Genomic DNA, 21296 nt, shown 5'->3' with positions numbered 1-21296 from the left:
GTATCCTCAGAAAGGGAAAAACCACAACGTGAGCACCTCTGGCAATCAACTGTATTTGCTAAAACACGGACTAAAATGCTCCCACAGTACCTCCTTAAAAATTTCATTGGCATACTTCATACAAACTGCAAGACAGGCAAATGTGCGGAGCCCGTCTCAAGTCACAGAGCTCTATTTAACCCCGTTGGGACCAAACAAAGTGCCTCATACAGCACTCTCTGGCACAGAGGAAACTGGTCACCAGAGTCAAGGATTTTTGGTCACTGGTTGTTTACTGATGGCTTCTTCTGCCCTGAATATTAAGCTTTAGTGTGAAATTAGATCACTATCAACAATTGACCTTCCCCAAGTTAAACAATAAGACCCCACCAGTATCATTAAGAGGAGAGAACCTGATCCAATCACCCAACTCCTACAGGGTAAGAGGAGTCCAAAGGTGAGATGAGAAAGAGCCTCTCTCAACCAATGAGTGGCAGAGAGAGAAGCTTAACGGACTATTTCTCAGAAGAAAACTTGTCTTGGTTAACAGGAGTAAGCAGCTCTGTTTGGGGCATGCCCAGGATCCAACCCTCTCCTCCCTGACTCCAACCAGCAAAGGTCCCACTAGCAGGGGGAGTACTTTGGTAGGGAGGAGACAAGTCAAAAAGGTCAAATATTAAAATGAAAGAAAGTTAGTAAACGTTAAAAAAAAATTTTTTTTAAGGGGGGGCAGGCACCTGGGTGGCTCAATCAGTTAAGTGTCTGAGTTCGGCTCAGGTCATGATCTCACGGTTCATGGGTTCGAACCCCACATCAGGCTGTGTGCTGACAGCTCAGAGCCTGGAACCTGCTTCAGATTCTGTGTCTCCTCCTCTCTCTGCCCCTCCCATGCTCATGCTCTGTCTCTCAAAAATGAATAAATGTTTTAAAAAAAAATTTTTTTAATGAAAGGAACTTAAGTCAAAACAAAAAAAAATTTTTTTTTTACCTGGGGTGGGGGAGAGTGCAATTGTGGGTGTACGTAGGGGTCACTTGGTTGGGGGAAGTGGTTAGGTTTCGTGAATTTGATGAAATATTAATAAAGACACAAAAATGGACATTTCTATAAACATCCTTTTTCAAAAGCTTATACAAACAGACATTCTAACCAAAACCAGAAAAACCAAGAAATTCCTTCTCGGCTTAAAGTAGCCATGCCTCACACTGGAGGCTAGAGAAATAATGTGCTTGCAGCATTTCCATCATAAAACGTGTTTCCCAGTAACCAGTAAAACCTGTAAGAACTCACTTCACCCAGAAGTCTGGGGCCCATGCAGCAGGAGAGCGCAGGTTGCTTTAATACTGTTTCAGCACAGAGCTTCAAGATTCTGTTTCTATTACCTTGATGGCTCCAAACAAAGGGGTAACATGATACATCATGTCAAGCAGCTAATTATTAGCACTGAACACCAGCTAGTCAACTTAGGCTCAGTTAAAATTCAAAGGAGGGGAGGCATTCTCCATTGTTTCGCGTGGCATATTTGTGAAGGGAGGGTCAATGAGGCTTAAGACTTTGTACCTCTGGGTTTAAAAACAAAACAAAAACAGGATGAGGAAATTACATCCAGCATTGAGACCCCAACAACAAAGGCCTCGCTCAACTGTTGCCAGACAAACCCAGATCATGGTGCTGCACCAGGGTCTGGTGCCAAGTAACATGTTCAGGCCCTCCTGACCTCCTTGAGATGCCCGTGGCCACATTCCTGGGATGGCCTCCCGACACTCCTGCCCAGCCGTGTTGGGGTGAAACCACAAGGCCCACGGGATGCCAAGGAAATTCGCAGCTAATTATTTCTCACTGGTGAACATATTTGACACATCTCTCACTTTGCTAAGAGTTCTGCCATACCCGTAGATTTAAAAGGTTGGACAAAGCAAAGCAGCCAAGAAGAGCTTTATCCCGTCAGGTTGCTGTGGGTTTGACTTGCCTCTGGCTAGTGATGGAGCTTCAGGAAGGCAACTGAGGGAGCTGGTCCAATGAAACACCTCTGGCCCTCAGGTGTGTGCATGCGCACAGAGGCAAGGAGACAACACCGGGTTTGAGGAAAACGTTAAGCATTCAGAATGGCTCCAAAATCCGCATTAGCCATGCTCCCCTGCACAGCCCTGCTTTCCCTGCATGCCCAAGAGCATGGCAGCTGCCATCTGCATGCTAACAAAGGTACATTTCAGATTATACCTGTGTTTGTAGATTTTCTTCATCTGATGGGGAAGAGGAGGTTTGCTTCATCTCATTTTGAAAATAATCCTATTGAGAACATAAATGAACTCATTATGCACCCCATAAAAAAATATATATGTGTTGGCAAATCTGTAACTAAAAACGTGAAAAACTTCTTGAAGTCGATGCTGCTAGTGGCATAGCTTAAAGGTCTTTGTTTCTGTAAATTCAATTGAGTGTTTCTATTTCCAAGTCTGGCAAGAGGTTCTAATTATTGTTAGAAGTCTAATTAGCATTTAGTATTACATTACAACAACTGCAGCAAAATTGTACCCATTCTCCAATAAACAGTATTCACAGTATGCAATCAAGCCGCTGTGCCGAGCAATGAGAATTAATGGCACCGCACGACAATGGTAAATCCTCTGTCCCCCGCTGTGTGTGTTTAATAATTTTTCACTCCTTCCAGATTGTTCCCATCAAGCACAATTCCCAAGGTCCTAATCAACCACCCTCCCCATCAATACTACACAGAGATCTGAGCACTGAAAATTATCTGCAATTTCAAAAAGTGCTTTGTTGCATTATTAGGCCACTGACCTAAGAGGTAATGGGTAAATAGTTTCTGAAAAATGTCCAAAGCACAACATAAATTAAAGCTTATAGTCTTGCCTGCTGTTCTCACCATAGCTATAACTGCGAACTATTACGGTTTTTACACAATATTCCTAACTATAATTTTACACCATAATATTGGTGCAAAGCGCCAAATGTTCCACTTTCACGTGCCTTCATTTACTAAACAAGGAGAGTTTGGGGAGGAAGCCTATGTATTTGGCCCTTTAGAATTACTCTTGGCCACCTTCCTCCCACTGCCTTCCCCCTTTGCCCACCCTTCCCTTCCAAAAAAAAAAAAAAAAGGTTCCTAATTAATGTGTAAGCATTTTACAGCGGACAGAGGCAAGAGACGTTTGAAAGCAGAGTGCATCAGGCTTTCTGCACCCCACACACACATGGGTAAGCTCAAGAAATTAGGATAGGATGCTTCTAAATCGACTCAGGGGTGAACTAGGTAATCTCAGCTGAGGGAGTAGTTTACAGTACCTTCTATTGCCCGGTCACAAGTGTAACAGGGCCACACAAGCCCAAGGAAGGAGGAGAAACACTGTTTAAACAATCTGAAAAGCGTACCTTGGGCTAATAGGAAGAGAAGTTTTTGACCAAGGAAAACAGACCGTGGAGCCTCAAATCATAGCATAACGCACGAACAAGCCTTTCAGTGTGGCTAACCCAGAGGCAACACATAGCACATCACAGCAATCCCCACTGAGAAAACACATCAGGACTCATCTAGAAGTTTGGGTGGGTATTGTTGTTGTTGATTATTTGTTTGCTTTACACAGAAGCAAAAAGAAAAGGGATTTCTGACACAGCTCAACCCAACCTAGCCAGGTAAACATCTGAGGGCCTTTTCTGAGCAAAGCTAGATGCTAGATTACCCTCTGGTTGGCCACACTCTACCAATAAAATTTTTTTTTAATTTTACCACTATACATCACACCCTTCAAAACAAAAGACTTTCACAACATCGGTAGAAGAACGCCATCAATTTCTCAAGACTAATGCCTTAGTGAATAATACACCACGTTTTCTCCAATATCATAATACTCTACTCCTTAGTCATACAGTCATTTATTAATCCATTCTACAAATATTTACTGAGTGCCCACTACTGTTCCAGGCATTTAGAATACACTGTTGAACAAAGCACAAAGATTTTGGAGCTTATATTCCAGCATGAGGTAGGCAGATCATCTCCAATTACCCTAATAAATAAGTAAATTATGTCATATATTGGGAAGCACTAAATGGTAACAGGCAATAATAAGAAAAAAAGAAAAAAAAAAGCAGCATGAGATCAGGAGCTTCCCTGAGGAGGGAGCAGTATTGAATCAGGTGGCCAGGGTGGGCCTCTACAAGTGATACTTAGCTAAGACTTTCAAAAGAGAAAAATACTTGATACAGGGCTTAAACCTCTTGAATGTCTTCCAATGCCAGGCTCTCCCTCCGTCCTATTTTCTGATACCACAGCCTGCTGGGCTAGTATATACTGAGTAGACAGATTGCGCTATAAGTGCCACTGCAGGAAAATCTCTCTTGTGCATTCACCTTGGTGTGCCCAATAATGAGCACTGTGCCTAGCAAAGAGTAGATACTCAACTAACACTCACTGAGTAAATGAACACTTATGTGGGTTGATAGTAACACATTTATTTTCAGAAGCTCAGGTAATGTCCTAAATGTTGGTATCATTATGGCCTTATGAGTAATAAATTCTTTTTTTCCCCAGCTGTACGCAGATATAACTGACATAACACTGTACACATTTAAAGTGTACAATACGATTTGACATACATATATATTGTGAAATGATTACCACAATAAGCTTAATACATCCATCAACTCACAGTTACAATTTACATGTGTAAATCTACTCTCTGAACAACTTTCAAATGTACAATATTGTTAGCTATAGTTACCATGCTGTGAATTACATCCCCAGAATTTACTCATCTTATAAATGGAAGTTTGTATCCTTTGTAACTTTTACCATTCCTACCACCCCATCCCTGACAAACCACCAATAATATATGGCTGCTCTGAGTTTTGCTTTTTAGATTCTACTGTAAGTGAGATCATTTAGTGTTTATTTTTCCCTGTCTTACTCAAGGTCCATCCATGTTGTCACCAATGACAAGATTACCTTCTTTTTTATGGCTGAAGAGTATTCATAGATAGATCAAGCTATAGTTAGATCTACAGACAGATACAAGTAGATATATGAAGAAGATAACATGACACTTTCCATATCCACTCACTTCTATGGACACTTGGGTTGTTTGCATTCTTGGCTATTGCAGGTAATGTTTCAATGAATACAGAGGTGCAGATCTTGAGACAGTAATACCATTTCCTTGGGATATACACACACAAGTGGAATTGCTAGATCACATATTAGTTCTACTTTTAAAACGTGAAGGAAAATGTACTTTTTTCCACAGTGGCTGCATCAATTTACATTTCCACTGACAGTATATAAGGGTTTCCTTTTCACCATATCCTCCCCAGCACTTGTTATCTTCATTTCTGGTAACAGCCATTCTAACAGGTGTGAGGTGACATCCCAATGTAGTTTTGATTTGTATTTCCCTGATGATTAGTGATGTTGAGCACTTTTTCATGTACCTGCTGTCCATTTGCATATCATCTTTGGAAAAGTGTCTACTCAGGTCCTTTGCCCATTTTTCAAATGGATTATTTGGGTTTTTGGCTCCTGACTTGTAGGAATTCATTATGTGTTTTACTATTAACCCCTTACCAGATACGTGGTTTATAAATATTTTCTCCCATTCGCTAGGTTGCTTTTGCATTTTTGATCATTTTCTTTTGCTGTCCAAATGGGCAAAAAAGCTTTGTAGTTTGATACAGTCCCATTTGTTGGGTTTTGCTTTTGTTATCTGAGCTTGTGGTGTCCTATCCATGAAATTGTTGCCAAGACCAATGTAAAGGAACTTTTTCCTCATGTTTTCTTCTAAGAGTTTCATAGTTTCAGATCTTACATTTAGGTCTTCAGTCCATTTCAAGTTAAAGTTTGTGAGTGATGGAAGATACGGCTCCAGTTTTCCCAATACCATTTACTAAAGACACTGTATTTTCCCCATTGAGTATTTGGGATCCCTTGTCAAATATCAGTTGACCACATATTCATGGGTTTATACCTGGGCTCTGCATTCTGTTCCAGTGGTCTCTGTGCCTGCTTTTATTCCAGTACCATACTGTTTTGATTACTATTGCCTTATCAAGAAGTGTGATGCCTCCATCACACTTTAACATTCTTTTTCAGGATTCCTTTGGCTATTCAGTCTTCTGTGGCTCCATATGAATTTGAGGATTATTTCTGTTTCTGTGAAAATGCCATGGGAATTTTTATAGGAATTTCACTGAATCTATAGATGGCTTTGGACAGTATGGACATTTTAACAATATTAATTCTTCCTATCTATGAATGCAGGATATCTTTTTATTCACCTGTGTCTTTTCTTTCATCAGCATCTTTCAGTTGTTTGTGTACACATCTTTTACCTCCTTGGTTAAATTTATTCCTAAGCATTTTATTGGTTTTGATGCTATTCCAAATAGATTTTCTTTCTTTTTCAGACAGTTTGTTGTTATATACAAACATGACTGACTTTTATATGTTGATATTACAGTCTGCAACTTTACTGGATTCGTTTACTACATTATTCAATTTTTTTAGTCAAGTCTTTTGGATTTTCTGTATATGATGTCATCTGCAATCAGAGACCATTTTAATTCTTCCTTTCTGATTAAGATGCCTTTTCTTTCTTTTTCTCACCTGATTGCTCCAGCTAGGATTTCCATTACTATGTTGAACAGCAGTGGTGACAATGGGCAACCTTGTCTTGTTCCTGATCTTACAGGAAGTTTTCAACCTTTCACTATTGATTATGGTATTAGCTGTGGGCTTGTCCTAGTCTTTTATGTTGAGGTACACTACTTCCATACCCAATTGTTCGGAGTTTTATCATGAACAGATGCTGAATTTTTTCAAATGTTTTTCCTGGACTAAACAATCATACAACTTTTATCTTTCATTCTATTAATGTGATATGACATGGACTGATTGAGTACCTTGAACCCTCCTTGTATTTCAGGGATGACTCTCAATGGATCACAGCATATCATCCTTTTAATGTGTTGCTGAATTTGATTTGGGCGTATTTTGTTGAGGATTTTTGCATCTATATTCATTAGAGATAGTGGTCGATAGTCTTCTTTTGGAAGAGTTTGAACAAGAAGAGCATGCATTCTTCTTTAAACATTTAAATTTGTCAGTGATACCATCTGCTCATGGGTTTTTGTTGGGAGATTTTTGCCTACTGATTCAATTTCCTTACTTGTATTTTGGTCTACTCAGACTTTCCATTTCTTCAGAATTCAGTCTTGGTAGGTTGTATAGTTCCAGGAATTTATCCATTTCACCTGGGTTGTACAGTTTGGTTGGTATATAATTGCTCATCACTGTGTTTTATGTTCTTTTGTATTTCCATGGCATCAGTTGTAATGTCTTTTTCATTAATAATTTTATTGGTTTGGGTCATCTCTCTTTATTAGTCTAACTAAAGTTTTGCCCATTTTGTTTATCTTTTCAAAGAACTAATTCTTAGTTTTGTTAATCTTTACTATTCCATTTATTTCTCCTCTAATCCATTTTTGCTTTCTTTCTGCTAACTTTGAGTTTAGCTTATCTTTTTTCTAGCTCCCTGAATTTAAAGTTGTTTATTTGATGGGATGCCTGGGTGGCTCAGTCAGTTAAGGGCCCGGCTCCAGATCAGGTCATGATCTTGCGATTTGTCAGTTCAAGCCCTGCACCGGGCTCTGTGCTGACAGCACAGAACCTGAAGCCTGCTTCGGATTCTGTTTTCTCCTCCTCTCAGACTCACACTCTGTCTCTCCAAAATAAACACACATTAAAATAATTAAAGTTATTTACTTGAGACTTTTGTTTCTTGAGATAGGCATTTATCACTATGAACTTACCTGTCAGAACTACTTTTACTGCATCCCATATATTTTTGCTATGTTGTGTTTCCATTTTATTTTTCTATTTTGTCTCAAGATTTTTTTTTTATTTCCCTTTTGGTTTCTTCCTCGAGCCACTGGTTGTTCAGGTTCCCATCTTCCCTCCTGTTAGTGATTTCTAGCTTCATACTATTGTGGTCAGAAAATATACTGAATATAATTTCTGTTTTTCTGAATTTGTTCAGACTTGCTTTCTGGCCTAACATATGATCTGCCCTACAAAATTGTTCCATGTGCACTTGAGAAAAATGCACATTCTGCTGTTGAATGCTATGTTTTATATATATGCCTTAAGTCCATTTGGCCTATAGTATTACTCAAATATGCAATTTCCTTACTGACTCTCGGTCTGAACGACCTGCCCATTATTGAGAATGGGTTATTCAAGCCTACAACTATTATCTTGCTATTTATTTATTTATTATTTCTGTCAGTGTTTGCTTTATTTTTAGGTACTCCAGTGTTTGGTGCATAAATATTTATATTGTTTTATCTTCTTGAATTAACCTTTCATTATTATATAATATCCTTGTCTCTTTTGACCATGGCCAGCTTGAAGTCTACTCTAAGTATGACCACTCCTGCTTTTGCCTGAAGATTACCATTTGCCTGAAGTAGCTTTTCCCATCCCTTTACTCTCAGTCTATGCGTACTAAGCAGTATGCTGTTGAATCTTGTTTTTCTACCCACTTAGTCATTCTATGACTTTTAAAGAATTTAATCCATTTACATTTAAAGTAATGATTAATAGGAAAGGACTTACTACTGCCATTCTGTTCACTGTTTTCTGACTATTTTATAGATCATTTGTTCCTTGCTTCCTCTCTTCCTGCTTTCCTTTGTGATTTGATGACTGGCAATGGTATGCTGTGATTCCATCATAATCTTCTGTATCTACCATGGGCTTTTCCTTTGTGGTTACCATAGTTTTATATATAGTATCTTATATTTATAAAAGTAACAAGATCTTTGTGCTGAAGGGAAAAGAAAGATCTTCCAGTCTCAACACTGCAGAAACTGAGACCTAGAGCAGAATTGAGATTTTCAGGACTTGACTCCAGCTCTCCTAAATATTCATCCTATAACTTTTCATCCTTCAACAGAGACCAAACAACATAACAGGAGATTTCAGAGGTTGACAGTTCTGCTTTATCCCTCCAAGGTGGTCCTAGTGGTTGTTCTCTCCATCCCCATGTGTATGATCTCTTTCTTCCTCACTAACCATTAGATATTTTCCCCATTTGGCTCAGCCCTATTATTTTAAATTGTTTTTTTGTCTTACTCCCCCAAGTTCTTCCCATCTAGGCAAATGAAACATAATATTTGATACAAGTAGCAAAGTGGGAGATGACAGACGACACCAGCCCTGGCAGTCAGATGAAGAATGAGCCATCTATCTCAGGTTCCTCAACTCACTTGTAAATTCAGAAACCATCTCCCTTGGGCATCCTAGACATAAAGAGGTGGGTGAGGCCCAGGCCAAGGTAAGAATCTTCAAAGTAAAGGATTTGAGAAGTTTCCCTCTTAAAAAATATTCCTCTATTTTGTAGAAAAGTAGAATTCTAACAATTAAAATCCATTTCTGCACCTCCCTTATTTCTCATGATCCATCTCCTATGATGGGACAACAAACACAATGGTATACAATGAGTTCTGGTTATTCCCAACATCCTCCCCCCACCCCTTACTCTGACCCTACTTAAAGATACAGGACATTAAAAGAGGAGTCTGTTTCGTAAGTGAAAACTGATTCCCTTCTCGCTACTACTAACTCCAGAAAAAAGAATTTCCCTTCCCCTTCCTTTTCTTTCTAGCAAAGGCAAGGCAAGAAGAACTGAATTTTAAGCTAAGAAACTAACATGTGACCCCCTCATTCTGCCTCAATCACAGGCCACATTGTCATCTCAATAAAACGTCCCATTAATTTTTGTTCACCCTGTATAAGCAGTCAAATTGTGGCACTCAAATAGAAAAACCAGGATGGGAATGCAAGCTGGTGCAGCCACTCTGGAAAACAGTATGGAGGCTCCTCAAAAAACTAAAAATAGAACTACCCTATGACCCAACAATTGCACTACTAGGCATTTATCCACGGGATACAGGTGTGCTGTTTCGAAGGGACACATGCACCCCCATGTTTATAGCAGCACTATCAACAATAGCCAAAGTATGGAAAGAGCCCAAATGTCCACCGATGGATGAATGGATAAAGAAAAGGTGGCAGATATATACAATGGAGTATTACTCGGCCATCAAAAAGAATGAAATCTTGCCATTTGCAACTACATGGATGGAACTGGAAAGTATTATGCTAAGTGAAATTAGTCACTCAGAGAAAGACAAAAATCATGACTTCGCTCATATGAGGACTTTAAGAGACACAACAGATGACATAAGGGAAGGAAAATAAAAATCATATAAAAACAGGGAGGGGGACAAAACAGAAGAGACTCATCAATATGGAGAACAATCTGAGGGTTGCTGGACGGGTTGTGGGAGGGAGGATGGGCTAAATGGGTAAAGGGCACTAAGGACTCTACTCCCGAAATCATTGTTGCAGTATACGCTAATTTGGATGTAAATTTTAAAAAATAAAAAATAAAAGAATTTAAAAAAAAAAAAAAGAAAAAAACCAGAAGAGCTTGCTCATGAAGTTAGGGCAAGAAGATGAAAGAACATGTCATATATATATATATATGTGTATATATATATATATATAGAGAGAGAGAGAGAGAGAGAGGGGGGGGGGGGAGGGGGGGAGGGAGGGAGGGAGGGAGGGAGGATGGGAGGGAGGATGGGAACAGTTTACCAGATGCTGACAGATAAGCATGACAAATACGACGATGACAAATGTGAATCATATATATACCTTCCCAGTTCTCAAACAAGAGAAAATTACACAATCTAGCTGGCCTTTCTAAGATGATAAAATATGGGAATCAATTCATAATAACTGTAGTAACAACAACAGTAATGGCAGCTACAATTTATTAAGAGCTTACCATTGCGCTAGGTGCCTTCCAAGCATGTTCTCCTTACAGTTGGGAATTTAGCAGTGGCCTGGGCATGGCTGTCATAATCCATGTGGGCACAGGCAATTCATTGAAGTGTAGCCCAAGTGTTCCCTTTAATCTATTCCTGAGAGACTCTTATGCACATTGAAATTTGAGACCACTGGGTTATTATTATTACGATTTATTTAAATTCAAGTTAGTTAACATACAGTGTAGTCTTGGCTTCAGGAGTGGAACCCAGTGATTCATCTCTTACGTATGACACCCACTGTTCTTCCCCAAAAAAGCCCTCCTTAATGCCCATCACCCATCTAACCAATCCTCCCACCTACCTCCCGTCCAGCAGCCCTCAGTTTGTTCTCTGTATTTGTCTCTTATAGTTTGCCTCCATCTCTGTTTTTATCTTATTTTTCCTTCCCTTCTTCTATGTTCATCTGTTTCTTAACTTCCACATATAAGTGAAATCATATGATACCTTTCTCTGACTTGTTTTGCTTAGCATAATACCACTGGATTATCATGAACATATGAACACTGGTCCAAATCTAAGGTCATATTTGTGATATTTGTAATGTAGGAAGCATAAGCCTGTCCTTAAGTTGGAAGTCATGAAATATTAGTTTTCCAGTGCACTGCTTCATCACTAACAGTACCACTCTCACACCAGAGCTCGAAGAGCCTTCTTCCCTGAGTCTGTCTCAGTCTTTTTCAGGCTGTGCCCCTCCACATGGGATATGAAGTCTCAAGTCCAGAACCATGTGAGAGTGCACCCTCTACCTTTTATGATCCACTTTGGGTGTCCAGAACCCTCAACTTCTCTGCCCAAAGGACCTAGAGCCCACTTCCAGGGACTGAACATCCCTGGTCCATCCTACAAAAGTAAACCAGTGTGCCCAACTCAAATTTGCAAGATGGCTGTTTATGACACACTGAGGATGGACATGCAGTGTGGACATGCAAGCCATGCTGATACATGTGCAAGAGGCTCTTTACAGAAGAAGACACAGCCAGAGGTAGAAAAGAAAGGTGGTTGGTCCAAGGACTCAGGTCAGGATTTCTCCACACTACCATGTTGCAGCTTAAAACCCCAAGGAGGTGGAGAATTCTACATTGAAATCTGGAATTTCAGGACATTAATGGAAGTATATTTGGCACAGTAGGAAGACAGTATATTTTATTTATCATGTTCAGTTTTATTTATTTGGTATGTGGGCTTCCATTTGTACTCTTGTCCCAAATCTGTAAATGTTAGGGGTAAGCCTGATCATTGCCCCAGTGTTTCTCCCTATGGTTTAGTATTCCATATCAATTAATGCTTCCTTTTCAAACATAGGTATGCCTTCCTCTAAGCAAACCCAATAGTTAAGTATCTTAATTTACACCAAAGACACATTTGAGAATAAGTGTTCCATTTACTAAAGGATTCCATTATTCAGCAAACTCCCCTGATGCATTTGGTTGAGCTAACTGATAAAAATTTATTATACACACACACAAAATCTAACAAATTTATTTTTTCATGTATAAAGTAAACGTGTTAGGAAAAAAACACTTAAATGAAGTCCTCTTTACTGTTATTTGACTTCACAGTTAATACTTAGTCACTCTAGAAAAATTAGAAAAAGCAGATAAACCAAAGTATAAAAATCATCTCCTATAGTACTTGGCAAGATGAGCACTGTTAGTATTTAACAGTGCATTTACCTCAGATTTTTTTCAGTATCATTATGGGCCTTTGAAAATACAGAGATATAGATGGTTAATTTTCTAAGAATTATGTCATACCGTGACTACAAGCAATTATTCATTACTACCCATGCGCCAGGCATGGTAAGTTAAAGGTTAATAAAGACATGGGTTCTGCCCTATTAGATAGAGCTTGTGTCGTAATTGAAGAGACCAACATATAAACCATTACATTACAGTATGAAAGATGCTTTACCAGAAATCTATATAAAAGACTATAAAGGACTCTACAGAGTCCAGAGATGGAATGACTCTTTCTGCCTGGGAACTGAGTTCATTTTGATAGCACTGATATTCAGACTCTGAGCTTCCTATTTTCATTCAATCAATATTTATTGAACACTTACTGTGGACCATGCACTGTTTGTAAGTACTGGGTATACAGTGACGAACACAACAACATTCTACCCTCACAAAGCTTACATAGACTAACAGATGTACAAGTAAATAGATAAAGCAGAGTCATACCTTCCCCTTGACTGATATACAGTGGGCTCAATAAATAGTTGGTGACTGACTCAAGGAATACAGGTAAATGATGAGCACACCTCTTTGTACTTCCATTTCAAAGGCAGCTGCTGTCCTTGAAGTTAGAATAGCAGACAGTTCTGAAGTTTCAAAACACAACCTGGTATGCCTTCTCTGTTTCACTTAAAAATATGAATCCAATAGGCTTAATCCAAAATCTCTCGCTCTGAATTGGGTTACCATGTGTTGTATTTGATTTGTATTTCCATCAGTATCAACCCAAGCATCCTTAGACACCAGCAATGTACATGATTTATAGCAAGTCAGTCAAGGCAAAGCCTATAGCTTCCCTTCACATTTTGACGTTATCAGATTACTTCAGAAGCTGGCAGCAGCTACCATAAGTAACAAGCTGTCAGTGTAAATAAATCACTCTCTCAAAAAATAACTGCTAAAAAGTATAGATTAGTATGAGCAGAGGTGGGCTTGGACTTTTTTTCATTTTCCCCATCCCAACAAGACTCCTATATGTTTTATTTTATAAGGAAAAAAAAAAGTCATTTTCTGTCTTTAAAAAGGAAGTTCCAGAAACTGGACAGCAACATGCAGAACAATGAACCTGGACCACTTTCTTACACCATACACAGAAATAAACTCAAAATGGATGAAAGACCTAAATGTAAGACAGGAATCCCTCAAAATCCTCGAGGAGAAAGCAGGCAAAAACCTCTTTGATCTTGGCCACAGCAACTTCTTACTCAACATGTCTCTGGAGACAAGGGCAACAAAAGCAAAAATGAACTACTGAGACCTCATCTAAATAAAAAGCTTCTGCGCAGCAAAGGAAACAATCAGCAAAACAAAAGGCAACTGACAGAATGGGAGAAGATATTTGCAAATGACATATCAGATAAAGGGTTAGTATCCAAAATCTATAAAGAATTTATCAAACTCAACACCCAAAAAGCAAATAATCCAATGAAGAAATGGGCAAGAGACATGAATAGACACTTCTCCAAAGAAGACATCCAGATGGCCAACACATGAAAAAATTCTCAACATCACTCATTAGGGAAATACAAATTCAAACTACAATGAGATACCACCTTACACCTGTCAGAACAGCTAACATTATCAACTCAGTCAACAACAGATGTTGGCGAGGATGCAGAGAAAGAGCATCTCTTTTGCATTGTTGGTGGCAATGCATGCTGGTACAGCCACTCTGGAAAACAGTATGGAGGTTCCTCAAAAAACTAAAAATAGAACTACCCTATGACCCAGCAATTGCACTACTAGGCATTTATCCATGGGATACAGGTGTGCTGTTTCGAAGGGACACATGCACCCCCATGTTTATAGCAGCACTATCCACAATAGCCAAAGTATGGAAAGAGCCCAAATGTCCATCGATGGATGAACGCATAAAGAAAATGTGGCATATATATACAATGGAGTATTACTCGGCCATCAAAAAGAATGAAATCTTGCCATTTGCAAAGACGTGGATGGAACTGGAGGGTATTATGCTAAGTGAAATTAGAGAAAGACAAAAATCATATGACTTCACTCATATGAGGACTTTAAGAAACAAAATAGATGAACTTAAGGGAAGGGAAACAAAAATAATACAAAAACAGGGAGGGGGAAAAAACAGAAGAGACTCATCAATATGGAGAACCAACTGAGGGTTTACTGGAGGTGTTGGGGGGGAGGATGGGTAAATGGGCAAGGGGCACTAAGGAATCTACTCCTGAAATCATGTTGCACTATATGCTAACTAATTTGGATGTAAATTTTAAAAAATAAAAAATAAAATTAAAAAAAAAAAGAAGTTCCAGGCTTCAAATCTCTATAAGAAATTCACATCTTAAAAGTAAAGTTTGTGGCTCTTGTGTACAAATCATAAGACAATCAATTTGCTATCACCTAGAGAAGCCCAAGTTATGAAGAACAACTAGCAAGTTCTGCAAAGAGCAACCCACACCAGGCCAATTTAATTTCCTTCTATGATGGAATGACAGCCTATTGAGATAAGAGGGAAGCAATACATGTAACCCACCTGAACCTCAGGACTCTGTCTGGTCCCACATGATGCACTCATGAAGATCTAGAAAAGTTAACCGTGGTACTCCCCAGAGGGCTACAGCACCTCACCCCAAATGGCATGGCTAACGCTACACTGCCTGGGGTGGGGAAGGACAAGTCACCACCATCCTGAAGGGGTAAATAGTGGGGCCATGGCCACTGTGCACATGTTGCATAGGTCAAGGTTAGAAGGAGCAGCACACAACTGTCCTTGCAGACACTAAATAGGTCAGGTGCACAGTCATGAGGGAAGCACAAACAGTTATGTCCATGAGACAAATTCTAGAGAGGTCCTCAAAGAAGATAAATCTTAGTGTGAATAAGACAAAGATAGTGCTCTATAGAAGAATGTGAGTGCTTATCATCCCCAAAAGAAAAAGGTCTTCATCACTAAATTCTGTCACTACCAGTGATGGTGGTGCACACAGTGGCTTTCGGGCAGAGTATGAAAGGAAGTTTATAGTCATGTGTGAAGAGAAAGTTAGGATCACACTGGAATGGGTTCAAAGAAGCCAGAGGCACAAGACTGAGGATTTATCCCATCACTTCATTTGGCATGAGTCGATCTACAGTGCCCTATCCTTATTCAATCAGTATATGCTACAGAGAGTTGTCACAGAGCATCCACAGAAGTTAACACTATACATGCACATAAACCCCTTCCCACCACGGTTTTTAATGGCTTGGTTTCTGTGCTTGCCCCTCCCTCCCCAAGAAACTAAACATTTTTGGTCACATTTAAATTACTGAAGGTGGTTGAGCAGTTATAGTAGCTCACACGGAAAGTTCCCATTCCAGGACCTCCACCACTGGACAGTCTGGATAAAATGACCAAACACCTTCACACTGGCCAAAGGACAGATGAGAAATTCCCTAGAGGACAATGAAGGATGAACCTGGGGGCTTCAAGACAAATCTGTCTTATCTGGGGAGTACCCCCTTCTTTGTCAGAGAATCCATAAATGAACCTTCCTGCTGACCTCAAAGAACATATGGAAGTACCTGGCTTTTCTAGCTGACTAATAAATTTTAAACATATTTACTCATTCATGAACTCATTCAAACATGGCTTGGTCACCTACTATTTCTATGCCTGATTCTCTGCTAACTGTCCCTTCAATGGCATTTATTATCTAGTGAGAGAAACAATTACATGAGTTGTTATAATAAAACATAACCAATGTTATGACGGCAGAATAGAGATGATTAAAGGAACTGACAGCAAAAGAACCAGACCTATGGGGAAGTCAGGAAAGACTTCCCAAAGGAAGCAACATTTTAGTTTAGACCCGAAGGGTGATAAATCAGTGTAGGCTAGAGGAAGCAACAGATTCAGAGGCTCAGAGGTAAGAAGGTAGGTTAAACTTAGACATGGTGAGAGAACCTCAGCATGGCTCATGTGCCAAGGACAAGGGGACAGGGGCAAGATCACCACCACCCTTACCACACACACACACTGCTTCTCCACCTACCCCAAAATACACACCTCGCTCCCGTTAGCCACCATCTGGCTACATTCCTTTGTCCACACTGGCTTAATGCCTCCCAGCCCCAGAAACACAGCAGACCTGTGTGAATGTTACAACACCTGACGCTCTTCCCTAAGGCTCTGATCAAGACTCACAGTTCCTACCATGTTATCCATTCCTCATGAACCCTCTCTTCTACTAAAGCTCCACCAACCTGACTCACGGAGTGACCTAGCCTTCTTCAGATATTCACTTTCACCATTGATTCAAGTTTCAGATTAGTCTTCTCTTTCTTGAGGACATGAACCATGTTTTCAAGTTTCTACTATCTCTGTATCACCACCCTCCACACACACACACACACACACACACACACACACACACAGAGGGAGGGAGAGAGAGTTCATGAGCACTGCTTCATGCACAGAAAGAACTAAGCACATAATTAATGTTCAATAACATTTAAGAATTTTTTTCAATGACCGGTGGTAATTTCTTATGAAAGGTTGTAGGTATGGTCCCTACCACTTTTCAGTATTATGGGTTACTGTTATTTGGGATCCCTTTCTAGGGTGGCTAGAGATGTTAGGTATTTAGGTCTAAGATTGTGCCGTTTGGGATCATGGGAAAAAGCACAAGCTTTGGAGTCAAACCAACATCGGTCTACAAGTTTTACTGACTGCTGTATGTATGTCTTCTGGCAAGTTATTTAACCTCTCTAAACCTCAGTTTCCTCATCTGTGAAATTGGGATAACATCCTCAGAGGGTTATTATAAAAATTAAACGAAATAATGTATAAGTCATCATCTGGCTTATTGTAAACAAAAAATATTCAACAAAAATGTTTTCCCTTTTCACTCTTATTAAGGGAAAAAAAAAATCAAAGATGGCCTTAATGCAAATTCGAGTCATATGTTTCCTAAAAAAACCAGATAACTCCAGGAAACAAACCCATCTATGATGCACACTGAAATGTAAGACATATCTTCTGGCAGACAACATTAGCATTTTTAGTGGAGACAGGTATACAACAATAAAATTAAATTAGAAGAGCTTCATACCATCACTAGAAATGTCCTCTTTCAATTCCGCAAAAATAGAAAAGAAATTAACCGAGGGAAACAGAAACACCCACAGATTATCATCTTCTTTTGTGATGTAAAATAACTTGCTAAAATCATATCTGAAGTTTTTTTGGCATTGTCACGTTAAAGAACGTGCTTGCTGGTTAAAACAAGCATTCGTAAGATGTACACAGGGTGGGCATACAACACACGTTTTTAAAGAGAATAAAAGCAAGCTATAATCATACACATGTCTTACCATGAATAAAGCCTGTGACCTTTCAAAATGAAGGCAAGGATATAACTCTTCTCCAGAATTTCTAATATGATGCTGTAACACTCATATTTCCCCCAATAGATATTTTGTTTCCAACTTTAAGGCTGTCGAGGTAGCACTCCTCACATTCCCTATTTGTCTTTCGTGGTCAGCTGAGCTCAGCTACCTAAATACACGTACAAACGCTCAGAGGACAGATCTGTCATGCTGACCTTTCATATCTCCCACGCTTTTTAACTGATCGAGATTCTATCCCACGGAAACATGCACACAACATCACCACAGAGGAGCGAAATCAGGTAAAGGATGGCAAAGATAAATATCAGAGAAGCAAGCTAGAACCTGAATGCAGGGGACATTGTTCACAGACTTATTCAAGGGAGGAAAGCTAGTGGAAAGTTAGTGAGGCAGGCAGTACACAATGCAAAATTAACCAGTGACCTTTACCTGAACATCAAAGGTCAAAACCATTTGTAAGGTAGTACGTACTGGGCACCATGTGCTGGCCTATACGTAAACTAGAACCCTGTATCATCAAACACTGAGAAAACCAACAGAATGAAAATGTCTTCCACATCTGAAAATAACTAGAGCTCTAAATGAAGAAGGACTATGAGTGTATTATTATACTCACAACTGGCTCCCCAACTTGCTGGTATAGGGAGTCACAGATGCCTCAAAAATCCTAGAACACAGCAAGCAATTTGCCTCCTACCCTACTGACGGCTTATCTTATTGGGCTTTGTGAGCTTTCCTTCTATGAAATCCCACACTCTTCCAAAGGAAGGCTGAGGAGCTATATTGGTCATATTTAAAACACTCTGGAAACCCCTGTATCATGACGAGTTTTACCCACTATATTTTCCCTCCACATGAGATGAGAGCTTCCCTCCCAGTAGGGGCCTTGGTCATGAGAAATGAGTGTTTTTCCCTTTTGCCAGTAAGAAATCTTAAGACCTGGTGTAAAAACCATTCAAGCATAACAAGTTATAGCCCAGCGGGCACACTGATTAGCTAGGTTCTATAACCATAAAGTCAACAATAATCTACCTACATGCCCTTTCTGCAGGTGGTTGACCTACGAATGCTAAGTAAGTCAGCAACAGTTCAGCCGAAATTACACTGGAGAGCATTATGCGTAAACATGAATGCTCCAGCTTGTCCTTAACTATACCACTGGGACTCCAGACCTACAAAATAATCCATTACCCCCACTCACCAACAACCCCACTGCAACTTTTTTGCTTCTTTGTATGAATTTTCCCCACTATAACTGCATTCATGCTTACTGTATCTCCCCTGTTAACGGGGCCTGTCCTGCTTTCACTGATGTCTTCTACACACAAGTTATCTTTTATACCAAAGAGGAGGGGACTACCTCACCACCATAGTACATCAACTTTAAGTTGATGTTTTCAGTAATGGTGACTGACCACACTACACTGTTTACACGTTCTTCAGAGTCCCTCTGCAGATGAGCCACACACTGGAAACCCAAGTCCCTAGAGCACAGGACCACAGGGCAGGGGATACATACTCACAAACACACACATGCACTTTTTTTCCAACTTGTGAAGGGAAAAATATTCAACTACTACCACTCACTCAAGAACTCTGCTCTAAAAGTTTAGAAATGTTCCCTAAGTTTTGCGAAAATTCAAAGCACTTTCATAATCAAGTAAAAACGCTTTCACCCAGACAAGAGTAGATACAGTCCCTGGGATTACTATTAAAATATCCTGTTGCTTTTTAATGGCTTGGAATTTAGACCAAGTTAACAGGAACAAGCACAAGGACAGTGCATCTCTTAGACTCTACTAGGAAGATGAATCTACCCTTAAGAAAAGCCATCACCTCCTCTGAAAGCAGCAGGTATGAGAACCTAACGGGCCTGTCATAATGAAGGGTCAAGTCTCTCACATTGGGACTAATACCACTGTGTGACACAGAGTGATTTACACAATCCCCGCTCAAAAATGGTGCAGGAAGTTTGACGATTCATAAAACCATAAATTATAAATCAATTACTGGAGATGGAGACATTGATTTATCCCCAGGCCCATCCATTCCCAAGGTGTGAGACCCTTTTACAGGACCCCTTGAGCTAAAGGAGACAAAGAAGAGGAAGGCCCCTCAGCCATTTCTGCTGTCCCAGCCTTGCTTTGCAAACCTATTGCTCCTGTGAAGTCTCATTTCAATCCAGGAGTGCCCACCTCTAGAGGTAAGTACTGGACCACAGGAACAAATTGAAAGAAGACAGAAGTGGTGCTGGCTTTGGGGAAAAAGAGGGGCTCAGATTTTCTCAGTTCCCAAAATCCAGGTGGAAATGGGAAAAAAATCCTATTAAATATTTAGGACATTGAGCCAGACAGCTTTGCACATCCCCACATGCAGAAACACCTGCGTACATAACCAACATGTTTAGAACTCCTCTGACATGATTTATGAATAATGTTTTTCTAAAAAGTTCATCAAATATGTCGTGTCCCTAAATTTCTACAGCACAGGAGTAGTAGCTTTCTCATTCCTGAAAAAAGTCAATGTGCATCTTCTATATTGGAGATGATAAAAGTAAAACAATCTGTTGTGGCATAGCCCTGGGTTCCATTCCGCAGACAGGCATTCACAGACAGGTGTAATCAAGCAACACACACTCAGAGGGAAAATTTACCCAAATCACAGAGCCGAGCGAACCTCACACTTATCCACCTTGTGGCCCCATTCCCTAAAACCAGCAGTACAAAAACAGCTGACAGTACCCTACTCCTGAATTTTAAATTAATGGTCCAGTGGCTAGGAATAGTACTAAGAACCACTTATCTGAATGCTCACACAGAGATTCCTAGATCAGAGTATCATAATTCCAAATTAGAGACAGGGAAACTGAGGTTCAAAGTGAGCAAGTTCATAAAAGCTGGCAGGAGACAGGTCTGGGGTGATTGCAACCACAATCTAGGCCTCCTGACTCCTGTCATGCTTTCTCTACTATACCATGCTTCTAATTAAGTCTATGAAAATATCAATATTTCTCAGGCCGCACAGCTGAAGAGATACATCTCTCCCACCATCCCTCGGATAAATTTTAAAACTAAGAGACTATATGGCAATGCAAATACTACTATATTTATTATGTTGCAAAGCTTGAAAACAGTCAAGAAAATGGAAAAGTTACTTTTTTCCTACACAAATTTGTTAATGGGTAGGATAATGGAGAGCCCTGTTTGCTGGCACTCTGTGAAACGTCTACAAATTGCCTCTGCAAAGCATTATAGGTTGTCAGACTAATGTAGTTGAAGATAATTTGGCCTTTCAGTGAATTGAACCTC

At 39.7% G+C, this 21296-nt stretch overlaps 1 protein-coding gene across 1 annotated transcript in view; it reads right to left on the bottom strand.

The window, feature by feature from the left end:
• The window catches only part of LRMDA (leucine rich melanocyte differentiation associated), a 1035260-nt gene that overhangs the window by 741241 nt on the left and 272723 nt on the right, over positions 1–21296 (bottom strand). The gene's annotated exons all lie outside the window — the stretch shown is intronic.

The sequence above is a fragment of the Lynx rufus genome, unplaced genomic scaffold (assembly GCF_022079265.1).
Source record: "Lynx rufus isolate CCGP_SWC_20201006 ecotype Redwood Valley unplaced genomic scaffold, mLynRuf1.p SCAF_11, whole genome shotgun sequence".
NCBI lineage: Eukaryota > Metazoa > Chordata > Mammalia > Carnivora > Felidae > Lynx > Lynx rufus.
The sequence above is the reverse complement of the archived record's forward strand: the minus strand, read 5'-3'. Positions and strand labels throughout refer to the sequence as shown.